This window comes from Notechis scutatus, chromosome 4 (genome assembly GCF_049901735.1).
Source record: "Notechis scutatus isolate UNSWTSFEM ecotype Mainland chromosome 4, rNotScu1.2, whole genome shotgun sequence".
NCBI classification, from domain to species: domain Eukaryota; kingdom Metazoa; phylum Chordata; class Lepidosauria; order Squamata; family Elapidae; genus Notechis; species Notechis scutatus.
This window is the reverse complement of record NC_142012.1, coordinates 141066864-141089143: the sequence shown is the minus strand read 5'-3', so window position 1 is coordinate 141089143 and position 22280 is coordinate 141066864. Positions and strand designations below refer to the sequence as shown.

At 35.2% G+C, this 22280-nt stretch overlaps 1 long non-coding RNA gene across 1 annotated transcript in view; it reads right to left on the bottom strand.

Moving 5' to 3' along the window:
* Positions 1-5482: 5482 nt before the first annotated feature.
* The window catches only part of LOC148130946 (uncharacterized), a 30913-nt gene continuing 14115 nt past the window's right edge, over positions 5483-22280 (bottom strand). The window contains exon 3 of the long non-coding RNA XR_015749128.1: positions 5483-5563. This is a non-coding gene — a long non-coding RNA (uncharacterized LOC148130946). The remainder of the gene's footprint in view (positions 5564-22280) is intronic.

Below are 22280 nucleotides of genomic sequence, written 5' to 3'. Positions count from 1 at the left end.
ATAATTTGATCATACAAGGTATTGAGTAATAACCTGATTTTTAATCAGCCTCTTGTGATTCTTAAAATTGTATTTGCTTTTCTCCATTTGATAAATGGAGAAATGTGTAGGCATGTTCATGAGAACTAATTTTTAGAAGTAGTGAGTGGCCAATTTAGTGGTTCTGTAGTTTTATTAAACATAACTTATGTTGGTGGAACTTGATTTTTTAGATTAATTTTCCTCTTTCTTTGAGGCATTTTTCTTTATTTCCTAAAGAAGATTAAAAGCATATTTTAGAGTATTTTTGTACATATTTTAGCCTAAAAATTGCATGAACTATCCTGATTATTTCTTTGTGCCAAAGAGGACTGTGAGGGACATAAAACAGGCTTTTGGGGGCCACAAATGGTGCAAGTAAGAGGTGTCTCTCTATCTCTGTAAAGGGTCATAGAAATTCTGCTTTCCTGTTGAGCAGGAATTCATTCCAGTTGAACCTAGTTAGAAGCCTATTGTATTATAACAAGAGTCTTCAAACTTGGCAAGCTTAAGACTTTTGGACTTCAACTCCCAGAATTCCTGAGCTAAGATGACTGGAGGAGGAATTCTGGGACTTGAAGTCCACAAGTCTTATAGCTGTCAAATTTGAAGACCCCTGCATTATAAGGATTCCTAAAATTATATTTTTGAAGAATTTGGATTGTAGAGATTGGTATGTGGAAGTGGAAGAGTGTATAGAGTGAAAGGCAAGAAAGAGACAAGCTTGATAAACTAACTGGAATTTGTTGAAGAAACAGAGAGGTGAAAAAACTGGTAGAGCTGGTATGGTACCAAGAGCTGGTAGAGCGGAATGGTCAGAAAGTGACAGTTGGAAGATAATGGTCAATGAAAATGGAGCCGAGCTGGGATCCTGGAGTGTGGAGGAGTGCCGGAGGAGTAATACCTCCTTAAAATAATTTGGTCAAGCTGGCCAGGTTGGTAGCACCTCATAAGGGCCCCTTTCCAGAGTTACAGGAGAAGATGGTCAACAGTTTTGAAGGCGGAAGAGGGCTTTATGCCCCAACAGCAGATATAATGGTAGAACCATCTTCTAGGTAGGAGAAGGGAAACTCTTGATTTCAAACCTCCACTGCCTTGTGGCTATATCTATTATTGGAACAAGCTTCAGGAGTCAACCTTGAGGCAAAATCCAGAGCCGGAGTCCTGGAAGCAGTTCGTGACTGTGTGCAATCACATTCTGGTAACTCCTGCGACACAGCTGGAACTAATCGTATCGGCTCTGCCATTCCATTAGATTATTCCAGTGACATGGAGAGGAGGATCTTCTGCTTGGGTAACAGTTTATCCTCCATATTAAATTACCCAGGCCTCGTGCTCTGGAGAGGACACTCTTCAATGCATACAGCATTGAAACAACACGGGAAGTGGCAGTTACCGATTTCAAGCATGATACCATAGTTTCTTGAGACTGAAGGATGCCAATTCAATTAAAATTATATTAAGGGTCCTTTGTTTAGATGAATGCAAGATCTAATGTATGTAATATGAACCAGAATCTAGGCACTCAGGGAGGCTTCAGAATGGGGAACACAGGTAGCCCTTGGCTTACAACAGTTCATTTAGTGACTGAACTTACAATGGCATTAAAAAAGGAATTTGTGACTGTTTTCACTTACAAACATTGGAGCATTCACTATTATCATGTGATCAAAATTCAGCTGCTTAGCAACTGACTCAGTTGCAGTGTTCTGGGGGTCATGTGATCACTTTTTGTGACCTTCTGACAAGCAAAGTCAATGGGAAAGCCAGATTTACTTAACAACAGTTATTAACAACTGCAGTTAACTGCTCTTAATAACAGTAGCAAGGAAGGTTGTAAAATTGGGCTCAATTGTGGTCATAAGTTGAGGTCTACCTGTATGAGTTCTCTGCATCCCTGCATAATTTTACCATTAACCCCTGCATAACAGTTTGAAGCACATTTACAGAGACTTGCTACTGCTCCAAAGCCTCCTTTGCAGGCCATTTGAGGTTGTTGTGAAAATTATAGCACAAAGGAAAATACTCAGCAGTAACTTGCCATAAACAGTATCACATCAACTGAGACCAGCCATTACTTGATATCACACTTTTTTTTCTATCTACTTTTCATTGGGCAGGAATTTGGTGAGAGCCCTTTTTTAACACTATCAAAGAGCTTATTAGAATGGATTTACAGCCTCTCCAGACCTCTGTATATTTAATGGCACCAATACGATACCTAATGCTCATTCTACAAATAACATTTGGATTAAGGTAGCATTAATTCAGTGAAACCTAGAAATGTTGCGCTGAAGCAGTAGGAGGAAAAAACAAAGCTTCTCTCTTTTGGACATTGTTCACAGAATAAAGCATTGTTCTTATCTTGCTTAACACAAGAAAGGGGCGAACATGAAAGACCTGGATTGCTCTGAAGAAAAGTAAATGGCACTTCTAAAAAGGTTAGGCACATGAATATAAAAGAACTGTGTAACTGACATTGCTTTTCAAAATAGCCCCTGAAAGATTAAAGGTCCATGTTATTGAGTGTAAATAATAAGCAGCTTTCTATATACTTGTCATGCTTTGCCTGATGAGGAAATCATAAAAGGATAAAGTTGAATCATGGATACAAACTGAAACAGGTTTATTTTTTTTCTGACACCAACATCTTTGGGCACAAATTAAATTAACTCCTACAGGTCCTAAGCAACATACACCAGATGCGAAAGTACAAGTTTAAGGAACAGGTTTCCTCATGAATAGGCACTTACTGAGGAATATAATCTTTCTCACTAAGAATGTTTTCTGGAAGCTGGCAGTCAGAATACTAGTGAAGTCCTAACATTTTAATCTTTTTAAACTCTCAGTTCTAAATAGGCAGTGCTGGAAATTGTGTCTAGCAACCAATCTTATCAATTGAATTAATATATAAAGTTGTAAATTGAATAAGTAAGTAGGAATCCCAGAGCACATGCAAGGTATAAACCTATATAAAGAACTAATTTATATATTATATTTTAAGCTTCAAAAGGTTAGTAAAGCTAACTTTTATTTGTACTACACTTACCTATAAATATTAAATTTATGAGGAAAATTCTTTATCCAATAAAGATTCATTCCCAAACAGATTACCTTTTTTCCTCCATTTTTTTTTTTGTCTTTCAACAGCCATCTGTGTTTTCTTCTTCTAGTTATCGTTGAAAGGCTTCAATATTAAATCAGCTTTAAAGCAAAATGCAATAATTCCAAAGTGCAATAATTTCCAACAAAAAGTGATACTAATAAATTAAGCCTGTCATAATTTGCATATTCTTGATATGCCAAATAAATATAAATACAAAGTGTGTTAATCACAGCAATTCATATAAATGCATATTTTGCCAAAGGGCATATAGATTCAGGGCTCAGGTCAAATAGCATATGGACACCTGTATTCATAATATATATTCTATATAGAAGCAAAAGAAATTTCATGGTGTCTACTGATCTGTTTACTTATGATGTATAGCAGGCTCAAGTTTCTTCATCTACAGCAAATATGGAAAGCTTTTTAGGATTTGAAAAACTGTAAGAAAACATACTGAAACCTTGGTGACACATGCAATTTGATAAAGGATTTCTAAAGAGGACAACATTTAAGATTCTCCATTACCAATACCTATTAGCATCCTTGTCCAGTCTTCTCTTTTTCCATACTTATTAGTTGGAGCAAACATCATTCTTTTTGCTTTCTCTTAACTAATGGTCTATCAGCTGGGCAGCAAGAGAATAGTGAGAATCCATGGCTTTGGAATCATGGCCAACAGAAAAACTAAGGGCCATGCACCTCTATTTTTCTTATCTGTGTTTATTCATAGTCAGAAAATTGGAAGAATCCAACTATATCATCAAATAAAAGAGCTAGAAAAATGGGTGGAAAAGTATAACCAAATACACAAAGTCTCAGAATTGAAAGTCTTAGCAAATACAGAAATTTAGAGCAACAGTTAAAGTATTTCCAATGAATGTCTATCCAGTTCTTTATGAATATAACTAAATGAGTCCATCACTAAATTTCTGTTAACATGAGGAAAAATTTCCTGGAAGTTGTTTTCTTATAAATTAGGATTAGTAAATTATATGTCTTCAGGTCCTTTAGCAATAAAGAAAACTCATTTTCTTTCTCAAGGTCAAACACACCCAGTGTGTTTGCAAGACTTTTTTTCAGCAGTGTGAGTTTATCAGTGAAAAATGGCATATGGTTTTAATTCTGCTGTTCTATCATACATATATCCATTACACTGTTGTCTTGCTGGTTGTCGTTCTTTCTGCCTATTATTTTTTAACTTCTAAGAAGAAGTTTCTCATGAAGTCTTCTTGGGAACCGGGGAAAGCCACATATAATGAAAGAGAAGATACTCACATCCATCTTTGACTGCTTTATAATTAAATTAAGTACAGTATTTCCTTAAATTATTTTCTTTTCTTGAAAAAATATGGAAGCAGTTGTTTTACCATCTAATTGAATGACACAGAAGGGAAAAAAAATATTACAAACATTTTTTTCAAACACTACAAGTTTTTCTTCACTAAATTAAAAATAAATAATGTTTATTGTCTCTTGTGAGCCAGAAGAACCAGCTTTATTGTTTGATGAATTAATCTACAAGTCAGTGGTGGGATTCACATTTTTTTACTACCGGTTCTGTGGGCATGGCTTGGTGGGTGTGGCAGGGGAAGGATACTATAAAATCTGCAGTCAGAGGTGGTATTTGCCAGTTCTCCAAACTACTTAAAATTTCACTACTGGTTCTCCAGAACTGGTCAGAACCTCTGCTACAAGTGTAGGACAGCATAGTGTAGCATTTAAAGTCTTAGGCTATGAAGAGGAATACCAAGTTCAATCCACTTTCAGGGATGTAAGTTCACTATGATTTTGAAGCAATCAGGGTTTCTTCACATGATCACAGGATTGTTGTATAGAGAATTACTGGACAAATAACAACCATAACAACACAAGAGCACACAATAGATACAAACTCAAAGTTAACCGCACCAAACTTGATTGCAGGAAATACGACTTCAGCAATAGAGTGGTCAATGTCTGGAATACTCTACCCGACTCTGTAGTTTCTTCCCCAAACCCCAAAAACTTTAACCTTAGACTGTCTACTATTGACCTCACCCCTTTCCTAAGAGGTCTGTAGTGGGCGTGCATAAGCGCACCAACGTGCCTACCGTCCCTGTCCTATTGTTTCTCTTATTCTTCTTTTATTTTTCTTATATGTACCCATTTCATGTATTCACAACTATGTATACACTTATACTTATTATCTTGTAAACAATTGGCAAATCAAATAAATAAATAAAAATAAATAAATAAATAAATAAATACTTTGAATTCATTACTTTGAATTTAGAGAATAAAATAAAGTACAATGTAAACCTGTCTTTAATTTAAAAAAACAGTGGCAATTTCTTAAATCTTACCAGAATTTTTGACACATAGCTTTGTTTCCTACACAGTAGAAGTCCCCAGAAAAATTGGTTTCAAACCAGATGTTTCCCCATAAACTGCAGTCTCCTGAAAAAAGAGTTAATTTAGAACTTCAGGCAAAATTACAGTTTAGTTTAGTTTAGTTTAGTTTAGTTTAGTTTAGTTTAGTTTAGTTTAGTTTAGTTTAGTTTAGTTTAGTTTAGTTTAGTTTAGTTTAATTCTGATCAGTTTTCCATCATCGTCTATTCTGGTTCAAGCTACTATATTCCAATATATTGTCTACCTCAACATAATATAGACTGAGCAAAATCATTATTATATTCCAACCTTTATACCTTTCTCCAACCTTTATACCTGATGTCCTGCTTTCTATTTTCCTCATAACTACAAACCTACACGTTCTTGGGCTGAGTGCGAGTAACTAGCCCAAAGTCATCCAGGCAGTTTTCATGTCCAAGGGAGACCTAAAACTCAGACTTCTGGATTCTAGGTCAGTACCTTATCCACTAACCAAAGTCATCACCTTTTTGTAGTGTTTATTTCTGTGCATGCCTGCATCTGTAATTATGTTGTCAAAATAATTTCTGTATCATTTCATCATCATACAATTACATAACTGCACCATTATATTTTACACAGGTAATTCATTTGTTTGCATCCTGATGTTATTTGCCTTCTTGGTTCTGTCCTGCAAAGACCCATTCTACCTATTCTACCTATGATGAAGAAAGCTTGATACGAAGGAACACAAACGTACTATTTTCCCCTCAGTGCCTTTATAGTTTCTATGCTTTGTTTCATTTTTAAAATTGATTAGGATATAAAATTTTATTGGATTTTAATAGGTTGATTGCTTAACTAAATTGCATTGTTTTTTTAATGTTGCGCCAATTGCCTTGGGCAAAAAGGCGGTTTATAAATAAATAATTCTACATAGTGGCATAATTTGAAATGATGTGTCAAATGGTACAACATTTTTTTTCAGTTAGAAAATCCCTTGTCCATCTCCAAATAACACTCCAAAATGAAACAACTCAGTTTAACTGCTGAGTAAAGAAGCCTAACATTATTTTTTTGAAAATTAACAGTATTTTGCAACCTGGTTTGAATTTTTTGAAAAAAAACACAATTCATTTATAGAATTTCAAAATCTATAAAATAGATATGAAGCTAGAAATTAACAGTACTAGTAGCAGATCCATCAAATTGACACATTTGCAAGGGAAGTTCATGGGCAGGTTATCAATATGGCTAAAAGTTTTGTCTGTTACTCTTAGTGATGCGATTGAGAAAAACTTGTAAAATTGCGGTTGCCCCAGAGCTGAAAAGCTGCAGGAACTACTTTCTCAATGTTTTGAGTGCAGCTTCCAGAGATTCTCCAGAAATCATGGGCAAACTTTAATATTTAACGAGACAATGAAACCTAGTCCTTATTAATTATAATAACAAGGGATATGTGATAACTATTCAGCTCTGTCCAAAAGTGTGAAGCCTCCAACCAGTTTCACCAGATGAGTGGGACAAAAAGACAAAATAATTGAAATGGCCTGTACTATAAATAGGACTGATGTTTAATACTTGTCAGTTACTGGAATTCTCATAGCTTTGCTCATTCCTGCAAACATAGTAGGATAAAATAATTTATCTGAGAGCCAGATTGTTGAATCGCTGTCTGTGATTCCTCCCAGGAGAAGCTGATATTAACTGTGATAGTGAAAAAAGTGAATTGCAATGCCAAATGGTCAGACATGGTGCGGCCTACGTACAAGCTAAAGATAATCTGATGGAGAGCTCACTGATGGATATTGTAATATGAAGATACTATGAAGTATCTGCCTAGTTATGGTGGTTCAGTAGAAGTGGTAATTTTCTTAGGGCCGCATTAGTTAGCATACAAGTAATAAGCAGAGTCTAAAAATGTTCCTGCAGCTGAAATAGATTTAGATTGTGTCAAAAGAAAGTAACTTCCTAAACTTGAAACCAATTTTCTTTTCCCTCTGTTGAGCCACCATAGACTTCAAAGAACCAAAAACAAAACAAAACAAAAACATGAAGCCCAGAAGCAGGACTAAGATGTGATGAGGATGCCAATAAATGAATGATAAATTATTAAAGCATGATTGGAAATATTGCCATTTTTCACAGCTGTCACTTTAAGTATAAAGGCATCAGCACATTAAACTAGTTACTGCTTTTTCATAATTGAGACTTTAGCTGCTAGCTGTGCCCTCCAGCTTTCCATTAATCATTGGGACTGAAGTTCAAGCACAATGACAGCTTAGAAGGCATTAAGTGGGTGAGGTACTTTCCAGGTACAGTTTGGAAAGGCCTTTTAGTTCTCTAATCCTCAGCTAATTGTTTTTCCAAGGTCCTTAAACAAAATCTTTCCCCTTCATCTCATAGTGATATAATTGCCCATTCTTTTCTTTTTTTATAATGTGTCTACTTTTTGCTTGTTATAAAAGTGATAGGGTGTCTATTTGTTGGTTCCAAAGAACAGGTGCAAAAGTACTATGATATGCAAAGCTGTAACTGATATTAACTAAGAAAACATTGATTAGGTTGGCTGGAAAAGAATACTTCCTGGGTATTTATTCAATCATACCATTTAATTTCTCATGAAAGGAGCAAGATGTCCTGAATGTCTCAGTGTGTGTGTATGTACAGTTTCTACTCATTTCCTAGCCAAGTAGGAGATGTATTTATTTTTGGCTTTTTCTCCTGATATGACTATTTACTCACAAGTTACATGCACTATACACAACTGACCAATAAGATTTCAACTGCACTCTCAGGCCTGGCCTGAATCATCTCTCTCTCTGTGTGTGTGTCTATTTCTCAGTGTGTAAAGGGCTGTACATCAGAACTTAATGGATATGCCAAAACATTCTTTCTTTTGTATAACGGATTATCAAGTGCATTGAGATTCATTAATTATGTCATCTAATTGGATTGAGGCAGGTGCAAAATACCTCAGATGAAGTGGTCACTGGCAGGAAGGCCAGAGCGCAAGCTTTTCTATTAGAAACCAGCATGTCTCCAGACTGCTGGAATTACTTTGTACTTATTGATTAATGGCCATAATTTATTACAGTGCAGAAGATCTTGCATTGAGTTAAATGTGTGATTAATCAATTTTCCATCAAATTATGAACAGTCGCACAGTTGCCAGAAAGAAAATACCAAGCGAATTTTTCCCATGGCAATGAGAATAGAAGGTACAGGGACTTCTGTCTGAGAAGAATAGCTGTCTATCACATCTATAATATTTCCTGCCATACTGATAAATTCTCACCACCACTAACAGGCCACAGGTAGGAGTGATTGAGAGCAGGATGAATTTAGTTTGCAGCAGCCTTTTTGTCTGCCCTTAATAAAATAGTCCTTAAACACATTTCAAAACAGTTTATTAATGCAAAATGCATTTCTGCCTTCAGCTAGAAATATATCATTGTTAAGTCAACAATACTATATTATAAACCGATAATTGATATTATGGGAAGGAAAGGGGAAAGAAAATCCCTAGGCAATGTAGAGATGAATTTGAGATTTGTATGTACAGTACCTCATTTTTATTTTCCATCAGAATGTCAGCTCCACATAAGTAATTGATGTCACTTCCAATCTGCTAATAATTCACATAACATAAGTAGCCAGGGAATACTCAGTGCTTAGGCCAGTTGATGTTAAAAAGGCCCTGTGGTATTTCTACATCTCTGTTTCTAAAGAAACAACAAACTTGCTTCTGCTACTAAACTATGCCTGTAGTAAAGTTTCATTGATCCTGCAAGGAATTTTCTGAGCTCATTATTTGACAGTTTCTCAAAGCACAATGATGGACAAATAATACTGTGGACTCCACCCCACTGAACATTAAAAGTGTACCACACAAGCAGAACACACTCACTGTTGAAGATGCAGTAAAAAACTGTACTATCTTCAACAGCATTTCACAATCTCCAACAATCACTTAGAACCCGATGCAATTTTAGGCATCACCTCCTCGGAAGATCTACATCCTGCACAGAATTTAGATGTCACCAGAATTCCATTGAATTTCATTGACAGTGAATAGAATTCCAAGTACTGTAGATCCAGTGAAGGGAACTTACAGAATCTTGCCTTTATCTCAGAAAATATGAACTTTTGAAACTTGTAAATTTACAAAATTTGTAAATTTGTAAAACTTTCTCTTTTCTCTAACGATCCCACTGTTGAAGTGTAGTTTCTGTAGTTTCTTCCCCAAACCCCAAAAACTTTAACCTTAGACTGTCTACTATTGACCTCACCCCTTTCCTAAGAGGTCTGTAGGGGGCGTGCATAAGCGCACCAACGTGCCTACCGTCCCTGTCCTATTGTTTCTCTTATTCTTTTATTTTTCATATATGTACCCATTTCATGTATTCACAACTATGTATACTCTTATACTTATTATCTTGTAAACAATTGGCAAATCAAATAAATAAATAAATAAATAAATATTGAAGTTTGTAGGTATCACAATCATTGTTCTTATTTGAGATAGTGATGAGTCTGCATATAGATGGGAGATTGAACAACTGGTGCTGTAGTACAACTGGAATAGAACACCCTTAAAACTGTAGCAATAAGAGTAGATTTTAGGAAGCGGCCTCTTATTCTACTACCTCTTATTATATTAGACAATACAATAACTGTAGAGTCCTTCAGGTTTTTGGGTTTCCCAGGATTTGAAATGGACACTCAACCTTAGAACCATCTTTAAAATAAAATACTTAAAAATAAATTTAAAAATTTATGCCACCAGATAAAGACTGAATGCACCAATTATCACATTAAACAAGAAGAAAACCTTCTACGCACCAATTCCACCTGCGCTTTGTACAATTTTGTAAACAACAAACTAAAAGACTCAAGGTCCATCTCACCCCTGAAAGGACCTAATGGTAAAGACTGCAATAATGACACCATTAAAGCCAACCTCTTTAACACATTCTTTGACTCAGTATTTGTAAATAGCAATGGATCATGCCCAGTATTTCCTAGTTGAACCACAGACAACTACAATGATCTAATACATATCGATTTTACAGAAGACAATGTTGAAAAAGCACTATGCAATCTAAAACCCTCTATATTGGACCGGACGTAATATGTGCCTACTTCTTTAAAAAGCTATCCACTGCCACAGCTGAACCTCTAAGCATAATCTTTGAAAAATCTTTCAGGACCAGCTCCTTGCCAAAACTATGGTCACAAGCCATGGTCATACCCATCTTCAAAAAGGTAGACTCCACCCTAGTTGAAAATTACAGACCAATCTCTTTATGCTGTGTCATCTGTAAATGCATGGAATCAATTATTAACCAATCCATTATCCTCCATTTAGAGACAAGCAACCTACTCTCTAATAAACAATTTGGTTTCAGAAAAAAACTATCCTGCAATCTGCAACTCTTACACTGCAAAAACATATGGACTACACAACTCAATGAGGGCAAAGCAATACATGCAATCTACATAGGCTTCTGTAAAGCCTTTGATTCAGTAGTACACGACAAACTACTCCTAAAACTAAAATCTTATGATATCTCTGGACAATTGAATAACTGGATAGAAGCATTCCTGTCAAACAGACAACAAATGGTCAAAATTGGGAGCATCCTATCAAATTCTGCACCTGTCAACAGTGGTGTCCCCCAAGGCAGTGTTCTAGGACCAACCCTCTTCATAATCTACATAAACCTCTGTGTTCATATCAAGAGCAACTGCGTTCTCTTCGTTGATGATGTAAAGCTGTTCAACACCACAGACAATACTGCTATCCTTCAAAAAGACTTTGACTATGTATCAGAATGGTCAAACAAATAGCAACTTCAAATCTCAAAAAATAAATGCTCTGTCTTACATATTGGCAAAAAATATCAGAAAATAAAATAAAGGCTGAATAGTCAAGACCTTGTTGATGATCCAAACTCTGTCAAGGATCTTGAAGTACTCATCTCTAATGATCTAAGTGCTGGGAGCCCAATGTAACTACATAGCCAAAAAGGCGCTAAGAGTTGTTAACCTAATCTTACGTAGCTTTTTCTCTGGTAATATTACACTACTAACTAGAGCATGCAAAACATTTGCTAGACCAATACTCGAATACAGCTCATCAGTCTGGAACCCACATTACGTATCTGATATTAACACAGTTGAGAAAGTCCAGAAATATTTCACAGGAAGATTTCTCCATTCCTCTACTCATTACAGAATACCTTATGCCACCAGACTTGAAATTCTAGACCTTGAAAACCTAGAACTATGCCGCCTTCGGTCCGATCTAAGTATAGTATATAAAATCATACATTGCAATGTCCTACTTGTCAATGAATACTTCAGCTTCAACCATAACAATACAAAAGCACACAATAGATACAAACTCAAGGTTAATTGCACCAAATTTGATTGCAGGAAATACGACTTCAACAACAGAGTGGTCAATGTCTGGAATACTCTACCTGACTCTGGTTTCTTCCCCAAACCTCAAAAAACTTTAACCTTTGACTTTTTACTATTGACCTCACCCCTTTCCTAAGAGGTCTGTAGGAGGTGTGCATAAGCGCACCAACGTGCCTACAGTCCCTGTCCTATTGTTTCTTTTATTTTTCTTATATGTATCCATGTATTCATAACTATGTTTTTACTTATACCTATTATCTTGTAAGCAATTGACAAACCAAATAAAATAAATAAATAAATCTTTAAAAAGGCACAATAAAGAATGTTCTTTCTGTGTCAATTCAGAAAGTCCAGACTGCCCTAGGAGCTGTTCATACAGTTCTTCAGAGGAATTATTGAATTTGTAACTTATTCTTCTATTACTGCATGGTTTAGTACAGCAACCAAACAGGACAGGTACAGACTTCAATGAATAGTTGGGACTGTAGAAAAAACAATTGCAACCAGCCTGCCTTCCATTGGGGACCTGTATGTTGCACAGGTCAGAAAGAGGGCTCTACAGATCTCTCACATCCTGGACATAAACTGTTTCAACTCCACACCTCAGGATGCAATTATAGAGCATTGCATGCCAAAACAGCTAGACACAAAAGAAGTTTTTTCCCCTCATGCCATCATTCTGCTGAACACCTAATTTCCACAGTACTGTGTAAAGTCTAAGTATATTTTCCCATGTAGTATGGCTCTGTTACTATTATCCTTCTCATTTTTTATTACCTACTTTTTATTACTACTAATCATTATTATTGATCAGATTATTTTTACTCTGTTGTTTTGCATGTACACTGACAGCTTATGCACCAGAGACAAATTCCTTGTGTGTCTAATCGCACTTGGCCCAATAAAGTGTTCATTCTGCTTTGTTCTATTCTGCTCTATTCCTATCTCTCAATCGTGCCCACTGAAATAAATTCATTTCTGCAAATTTATGGCAACTTCTTCTTTTTTTTTTATAAAACAAGTTTTATTGGTTTTAAAGACAAACACATAAGACATCAAAGTATAAAATCTCCTTTCTCAAAAATTACTTATAAGTTTTAACAAGGCAAATAAAGCATTATTTTTTAAGGCATAGTTCCACATTATCACATTTCCATTTAAACACGTATATATCTTTTCCAAATTTCTCATTGTTTCTCCCTTCACTTTTATTCAATTATATTTCTTTCTATCAAGGTTTTGTTAATTCTCAATCAAGCATAAACACACAAAATACAAAACATAAAACAAGACATAAAAAGATAAAACCTCCTTAATTATCATTTATACATGTCTTTTCCAAATTTCTCTCCCTTTAGTTTTATTCTTCCAAGGTTTTATTAATTCACAATCAAAACATAGTTAACCAAAACACAAAACATAAAACATAAAACTTCTTTTGAAAAGTGGCTTAGCCCCGGGTTACATCTTTTTTTACAGACCTAAATCAAGTTCATGCTCACCTTATATACCATTCATATCTTATTAACCATTCTATATTTTCTATATAACTTCTCCCTTCTTTTCACTCTCCTAATTATATTTTATTTATTTCATCTTATTTCAAAATCATTATGTTTGTATCTTTTGTCCGTTCTTTTCCAATCATCTATTTATCTCTTCTCTTTAGCAAAGAATTTCCCCTGTAATCACTTTTAAGGTGTCACACCTTTCCCTAAAGTAACACTTAAAATAATACATAATTTCTATCCTGATTCTGCTTAGTACATTCTACATATTGCATTTTGGAAAAAAGAATAATAAACTTATAATATAGTTAAGTATATAATTTCCATTCTAATTCTAATTAATAGTATAACTAAGCATTAATCATTTTACACATTCTCTTTGATATTTTATTAAATATTGAAATCTATCATTATAAAACATTTTAATATTTTAATATTTTGTTAAATCTTATAATATTCCAATAGACTATTTCAAGTGCAAATACTACAATACTATTTTATGTACTCTTGCAGAATCTTTCTTAAATTATACACTGTCCTTTATCCTTTATCTCTAAAAAAGATATCTTGTTTCAGACCGTGGCTTTTTTTCCCTTTTTCCCTCCCTTTCTTCTCCAGTCTAATCTTTTTGCCCCCACCTCTCCTAACCTCCACCTTTTTAGCTTCCCCTCTCTGTTGTAATTCTCTTTTCAATTGCTTTCTAACGTTATACCTTTTTTTCACCTTATTTTTCTTTTTCTTGGTTGTTTTATTGAATCTTAAATTCTCATTTTTCCTTCCTCTCTTCCTATTTTCTTTCTTAATTGAACTTTTTTGTCCATTAATAATGGCTTCCTTTTCTTCTTCTTCTTCTCCTTCTCCTTCTTCCTCAAGTATTTGCTGGTACGTAGAAACTGCCATTTCTAAAAAGTGGAAGACAGCTCCCAATGAATTTTTGCCATTTTGTTCTCTTTCTTTTAATTTTTCATATTCCATTTTTAGTTGATCCACAGATGGTGCCATTGTAAAATTTTTAAGAACAACCCAGATGTTTTTAATCTTAAAGTAATTTGCAAGTGTCAAAGTTATCAAACAATCCAAACACACAGAAATTATTTCCTCTTCTTCTCTTTGCAACTTTTCCTCCTGGGGCAAAATCCCAAATATATTTTAAAGCCGTATTACAATTAGTTGTTGGTCTTATAATCTTCAAAGCGTCTCCTCCAACAAGTTTTTAAAGATTTTTTTTTAGTCCTCTCCTTCCCACTTATAACAAAGAGCTTGTTTTTACCTCAAAGCAGCAGGTTTTTCTGTGCTCATTTGCTTTCTCCGTAAGGAAGGGGAGTGAACTTTCCTTCAGCACTTTCGCCACCCGTAACAAACTTCTTTTGGAAACAAATGTATCAATCCAAAAGTCAGGCTTCCAGGGTGTTTTAAAAGTAACTTAATGTCCCGGTTCAGCCAAGAAACTTCTCCTTTACAGTGTTTACAAGGATGTCCCACTATGCGGAGCATGACTTCCAGTTTGAAGGGCTTCGGTGAGAGACAGAAATCCACAATTGTGTGCGGTTTCTGTCTGGGCTCACCGCTGGAGCACCCCAAGCCAGCTGGTTTTGGGGCTAAGCCACCCCATAGAGGTGGTAAAGAGGGGGTAGACCGCCAGCAGGGTCGAGGAGAGCCGCATCTCTCCTCCTCAGCTGGCCATTACTCCCTTTCCCGAAGGTGGTTGCAGCGGTGGTCAGTAATGGCCACCACAAAGAAGAACTCAACCAGAAAAGAATGTGCAGGAGGAAGATAAGAAGTGAAAGTTTTGGCTGACCGGGTTAAATTGTAAAAGCAACAACCAAGGTACCCATAACATCGCTCCCAAAGAAGAGTCGGAAGCAGCGAAGGAAAGTGAAAAGGGAAAGGCTTGGCTTTTTTTCTTCTCTCTCCTTCCCTATACTGACAACTAAGAGACTTAAATATGAAATTGGAAAAATCCGCTTTGACATCAATAGGCAATTAAGCTGAAAATAAAACAAAATGCCAAAGGGATAATAAAGATTTCTGGACATTAAAATTTTTCTTTTTCATAAGCAGGAAGGGAGAGAAAAGAATAAGGGCAGGATCTGGAAGAGGGAGGAGACTGCCTGGAATTAAAAAGAATCTACAGTAAAACTTCAACAAGACTTCTAAAAGATACATTTTAACTGAAACTTTGCAACTAAATAGTAACCCCAGGAAGAGAAAGTGAAAAAAAAGAGCAAAAAAGAAACAGCTTGCGTGTATTTGGATTATTTGGTGATCTTTGGACTCTTGGTTATTATATTTGAATTACTAAAATTAATTGGGTGGTTGTTTAAAAATTTATACAATGACACCACTTCTGGATGAATTGAAAATGGAACTTAAAAAGTACAAAGAAGATGCACAAGAAAGCAAGGGTTCTTTTGGCTTCTTTTTTCAATTCTTAGAAATGGAGATTTGGAACTATGAGAAACAACAAGAAACAACTGCAAAACAAGAAGACTGGGACAAAGAAGAAGCTATCTTTAATGAACAAGTAATTTTATGTGGGGAAGAAAAAGGAAAGGGGGGAAAGAGAATGGAGAATTTAAGACTTAAAAAAACAACCAAAGAAAAGAAAAATAATTTGAAAAATAAGTATAATACTGGAAAGCAACAGAAAAGGGGAATACAGAAGAGAGAAATAGAGGTAGAGAGACAAGGGGTTAAAAAGGGGAGAGAGAAGAAGAGAGGGAAGAAGGGAAGGAAAGGAAGTTACAAAGGACTGGAGCAAGATATAGAGAAACAGGACCTATTTAGAGATAATGGGTGAAAATCTAACTGAAAAAGGGATTCTGTAAAGGTACATAAGATTGTATTGTTATATCAGTAATAGAAATAACTTTAGAAAATTGGAAACAATGTATGATTAAAATGAGGGATAAAATAGTTAGTGTAACTTAGTGAAATGTTTGTGAATAAAATAAGTGAAATAAAATAAATGAGAAAAATGAATTAGGAAGGAACGGGAACATTTTAATTAATTAATGTTTTATAAAATATAAGTGAAGAGGGGGGGAATTAACTATGGAAAGCTTATAATTGTTTCCATAGAAGTATGATATTTAATTGAAAAGTAATGTTAAAGATGTTAAGACTTTAATGAATATTAATATTAATGATAGAATTGAATTGGAATGGAATGTTGTTTTAATTATATACATATATATATATATATATATTTAAAGAATACAGTGTGTATTTTAAGAATGTACCAAGCAGAATCCGAATGGAAGTTATGTATTATATTGAATGTTACAACTTTAGGGAAAAGATATAAAGGTGTCATACTCCAATCAGTAACTACAGGAGAAATTTTGTTTAATGAAAAAAGATAACAGATAATTGAAACAGGACAGACAAAAAATATAAATACAATGATTTGAACTGAGATGAGATAATTAAAATAAAATTGAGAAAATTAAAAGAGGGGAGAAGCTATGCAGAAAACGTAAAATAGTAATAAGATATGGAATAGAATATAAAAATGAGCAGGAACCTGAATTTGTGTCTGTACGAAGAAATGTAACTGAGGATTATGCTACTTTCAAAAAAGATGTTTTATTTGTATTTTTTTTCTCTTTGTGAAAACTCAAATAAAATTTACAAAAAAAAAAAAAAAAAGGATGTCCCACTATGCATAATTGTTCCTGGATTGTATTCCAACTATGCACCGAAGCCAGGATATCTCTCTGGATCCAATTTTTCCACGCTCTAAATCTCAATGTGATGAAAGTAGCTAAATATTTCAAAAGAAAACTCTGTTGGATGCTAATAGTTATTCTATATAGGTTTGTGCAGCAGTATGTTTAGGACTAGGATACCAAATATGCAGCTGCTTCATAGCTCTGAGGAATGTTTTAATTTTGAAATGAAGCTATTAAACTTCAAGGAAGTTGTTGAAATTCTTCCTTTGAATATTTAATCATATTTTGCAAAATATATTTTGGTTTTGTAAAAGGGTTCTTCTTCTGTAAAAGAAGCTCAGTTTTTATGCCTCAGTTTCAAGGTGCTGTGAACTTCCTTTTGTCAGTCTTTTGAATTAGATTATTGCAAGATGGGCCATTATTTCTATATCACACATGTCTGTCCATCACTCTGCAGTCTTGGTGGCTGGCTCTGTTTCCTGATATATATAGCCCAAATATTTGTTGTTAAGTGAGACAAGCTTTGCCACATATTATGACCTTTCTTGCCGCAGGTGTTAAATGAATCACTACAGTTGTTAAGTTATTTATGGATGTTAAGCGAATCTGGTTTCCCCAATAACTTTGCTTGTCAGAAGATGAAAAAAAGTGATCACATGGCCTCAGGACACTGCAACCATCATAAATATGAGTCAATTGCAAGCATCTGAATTTTGATCACATGTCCATGGGGACACTGCAACAGTCCAAAGTGTGAAAAACCATCATAAGTCATTTTTTTTAGTACTATTGCAAATTTGAACAGTCACAAAATGAACGGTTGTAAGTTGAGGACTACCTATATCAGTAGGAAACCTCTGTACTGTGTACTATTTATCCATCGAGTCACTACTTTGAAACCTAACTGTATAACAATGGTCCCAATCTATGTTCTACAAATTACTATTGATTTGTAAAGAAATACTGTTATTCATTCCTGATTTGTATTCATACACCTACACACTTAACAGATAGCATAAATAATCAGAAAGAGGTGCTATCAAGAATCACTGGGCCCTATGCCATGAAGGGCTTGAATTGTACCCAAAACCCACTGGCAAAAAATGCACCTCACAAAATAGATGTGTTACATGTGTTACATAGCTAGAACTACTATATTTTGGACAACTATAACCTCTGGGTGGTCTTCAAAGGCAGCCCCATGTAGAGGATGTTTTGAAGAATTCATGAATGACTGTGAATTTGTAGCATTTCTTCTTATATTCTTTCCTAAAATTACCATATAGGGTAGATAAAAAGTTTAAAGTCACCCAAAGAGCTACATGGTTGAAGATAAACTTGAACCTATGTCTCCATAGTCTGAGACTAATATCTTAGCCACACTGGACAAAGAAAAAATTATTTGAAAAAAAAAGTTTTGAATCTCCTGAAATATTTAGCACATTACTTCTCTGCTATTCATTACTATTCATTAAACTAGTCTGACTTTTTTTAAGGATTCTGCACCTGAAATCTGAAACAAAACAAATCTGCTTTTAGTGACAAGCAGAGAGTTGTTATGGTAATGCAAGAGCTGAAACATATCTATGGCAAAATCACCCCAAATTGCCAAATCCTACAATATTTTGTAATTTTTTCATTTGAAATTTTGTGAGTTTTAGTATTATTGACTAAGATCTTGTATGGTTTTCCATAGGAATTCAGAATGTTTTGAGGCAGGGTGAAGTTATTTAATTTGAAGCCCTATGTATTTGAAACAGGTATAATTGGTACATTAGGTATATCTATGCAAAAACTGTCCCCAAAACAGTTTCCCTTTGCTCTCCAAGCATGAACTGAGAGTCCAGGAGAATCTTCAAATTACACACAAGCTGCACATGAGGTACTCCCTTATCAAGTACTCCCTTATCAAGAAGCAAAATATCATGTATTCATAGTCTTGCCAATTGACCCAAAGCCTGTTTTTTGCTATTAGACATGAACAACCTCTGGGTACTGAGTTGGTAAAAAATGAAGGACAGACCAAAAAGATAGAGATGTTCCTGTACACTTTTGTCTCTGGCATCACTCACTTCTCATATCAACCCTGTCCCTCAACACTGAATGTAGGCAAAACTGAAAAACACATTGTCCTTCAGGCTGTTGCCTAATAAAAGACAAAACAACCCAAAGAAACAGGTTCTTTTCCTAGTGGACGTGTTATTTGTCACTTAGCTTGTGTATCCCAAAGGTGCTTTTTCAGGAGGCAATTGGACTTGTTTTTTTCTTTGAAGACTTTTTGCTTCTCATCCAAGAAACTTCTTCAGCTCTGACAGAACAGTGGGAAATGAAAGGATTTGTATTCCTTGCAGACATCTGGTCACTTGCAATCTTTTAGAAGATCTTTGAAGCACTTGAAGGTTTATCTGTGTCCTCAGGGTCCACCTGAGTAGTCCTCCTGGTTACGGTAATCTGCATTTTTTTCTCTGGAAATCCATTTATATTCCCACACTATTTCAAGGGTGTTCATCCCAAATTGTATAGCTAAAAGACGAGAAGCAAAACACCTTCAAAGAAAAAAGAAAAAAGTCAAGTTGCCTTCTGAAAAAGCACCTTTGGGACAACCATGACCTGGATGACTGAGAATCTCTACAGACTTTTAGCTTGTGTATGTTTTCTCTTGTACTCCTTGTCCCACTCTACATTTACATTAGTTTATTCTTTTATTGAGTATGTGCTCATTATGCCTCTTCACTGAAATAGTGGATCATGAATCTATACGCCTGTGCCTGTTTGCTGTTTTTAAGATAGAGTAATCCAAGGAATGTGAACCAATTTATAATGACAGAAAAATCAGAATGGAATCCCATAAAATATAACACCAATAGACCACATATCAATTAGCCCTCTCTGTTAGGTTGCACCTGGTTTGTATTTGGAGATTAAGATTAGGAACACTCCAAGCCTTGTTTTGATTGCCTGACTCATGTTAATGATGGAGTCTAAAAGTCCCATTCAAAGAGAAATATTCAGCTTCCTGCCCTCAGATTCACATTATCATTACCCAGGGGAAGTATCTTGTGCTTTTCCCTACATAAGTTGTTCATGTGTGACATCTTTTCAACGTGTGTTTCCATACTCCAATGCACCTACTTTTGTGAATGTTTCACTTTTAAGCACTTCCAAGATGTACAGCTCTGAAAAGGGCATCAAGTCAGAGCTAAATAGGCTGGCATAGCTCTGAGGTATATAATGCACATATTCATCAAACGCCTTTGAACAAATCATTAAAAAGCAGAGAAGTACAAGTTACTAGTGCCCTGGGAGAAGCAAAAAAATTACATGCTGTCCAGTCAAGTGAGTAATTGCCTGAACATACAGTAGGGCAGTGTATGCAAGACAGGAGTTTATCTGTATACTGAAGCCTTGAACCCATAGCACCACACACAGATACGTTTCCCTGGAGGAAAAGGACCTGCATGTATGTAGCTGCGAGTCATTCCTAGACTTCAGAAACATTTTTGTGGCAACAGAACATTGTAAAACAAGTGTCATGTTTGTTTGATTTGGAATTTATAATGAATTCTTCAGAATGGGCTACAATAACTCTTTCTCTACTGATGTTTTAAAAGAAAAACATAGTCAGCATTCTCATCTGGCAAGCATATCTATGGAATTCATTCACAATGCTATATTAAATAACAGTGAAACCAATCAAGCCTAAGCAATGGGTTTGATTCAATACATATAGCCCTGGTTTTCTACACACGTTTCTATAATTCATTACTCAGATTTGTATACCACTTTTCCTCCAGGTGCTCAAGCTTTCTCTTTTTAAATGTTTTCTAATTATAACCACATTATAACCACATTGTGAGATACATTGGGCTGGGAAATATCCATTGGGTCAAAGTTGCCCAATAGATTTCCATGTAGTCTTTAACTTTTTAATTTCTATACTACTCTTGCTCTCCTCTCAGTGTTTATTATATTTATTTGTTTAATTTGATATCACCTGACTTCATTTGACAATATTCTACCTATAATTGTCATAGAACAAATACTTAATTTTAAGAACTAGAACAGGGTCCCCAACCGCCGGTCCGCGGACCGGCACCGGGCATGGAACAAGCCTTACCGGGCCGCTGGTTGCTGGGCGCCGCCATCTTTTTGGTAAAAAAGCAATTTTTCATCAAAAAGATGGCGGCGCCAGCGCTTCAGTGAGCTTTTCCGGGTAGAAAGCCATTTCTACCCGAAAAAGCTCACCAGAAGCGCTGGCGCCGCCATTTTTTAAAATCACTTCCGTGACGTCACCAGAAGTGATTTTTCGTCAAAAAGATGGCGGCGCCCAGCTGACGCCGGAACCGGGCGCGGCGCCAGCTGACGCCGGAACCGGGCAGCGCGTCGAAAAGGTTGGGGATCCCTGAACTAGAACACTATTATATACCCAATGTTACATTTTAAGGAATATAATTAATGCTATAGCACATAATGTATTGCTTTATCTCTTTAAAAAGACATACTTATGAGTGCTTTTACCATTATGGCAACCATTTTTTAAAAAATAAAATCTTCCTAATGATCGTAACTCAAAATCTAAATATTTTCACCTGTTATTCTCTGTATATTATAATAAGCCACAAACCTTTCTTGCATGGTGTCTGCTTTAAATTTATAACCATCAGTCACTGAGTCTATTCTGTTTTAGTCAGACCCAAATATTTAACTAATAGAATTACTGTTCAGTGAGAATTGCACCATAGAACTTTTCAGATTCCTGTGGATTGTGTCATTAATAATCAAGTTTTAACACTTAACTGACTGAACAGAGTAAAAAACCAATAAAAGATGCATTTTTAAATACCCATAAAACCCAATTTCACATTTGAAATAATCTCATAGTGGTCTGATTTCATATCTCTAGAAAACTAATGGTGAATCATAATTCATTTCATCTCAAAATCTTATCAAAGGTATGCTAATCATAAGAAAGAATCATACACAAAACATTGACTACCTTCTGGCTTTGACTCATACTTCACATATCACTTGGACATCACTGTGGAATTTATATACACTGGTTTCCCATGTTCACACTGCATTAAATATGCAAATATCCAAAGGTAAAGGCAAAAGAAGAAACAGTAAGTTTAAGAGGATATAGTCTTGCTTCCTAGCTATGAAGTTAGTGATGATATCATAACCCAAATTGTTGGT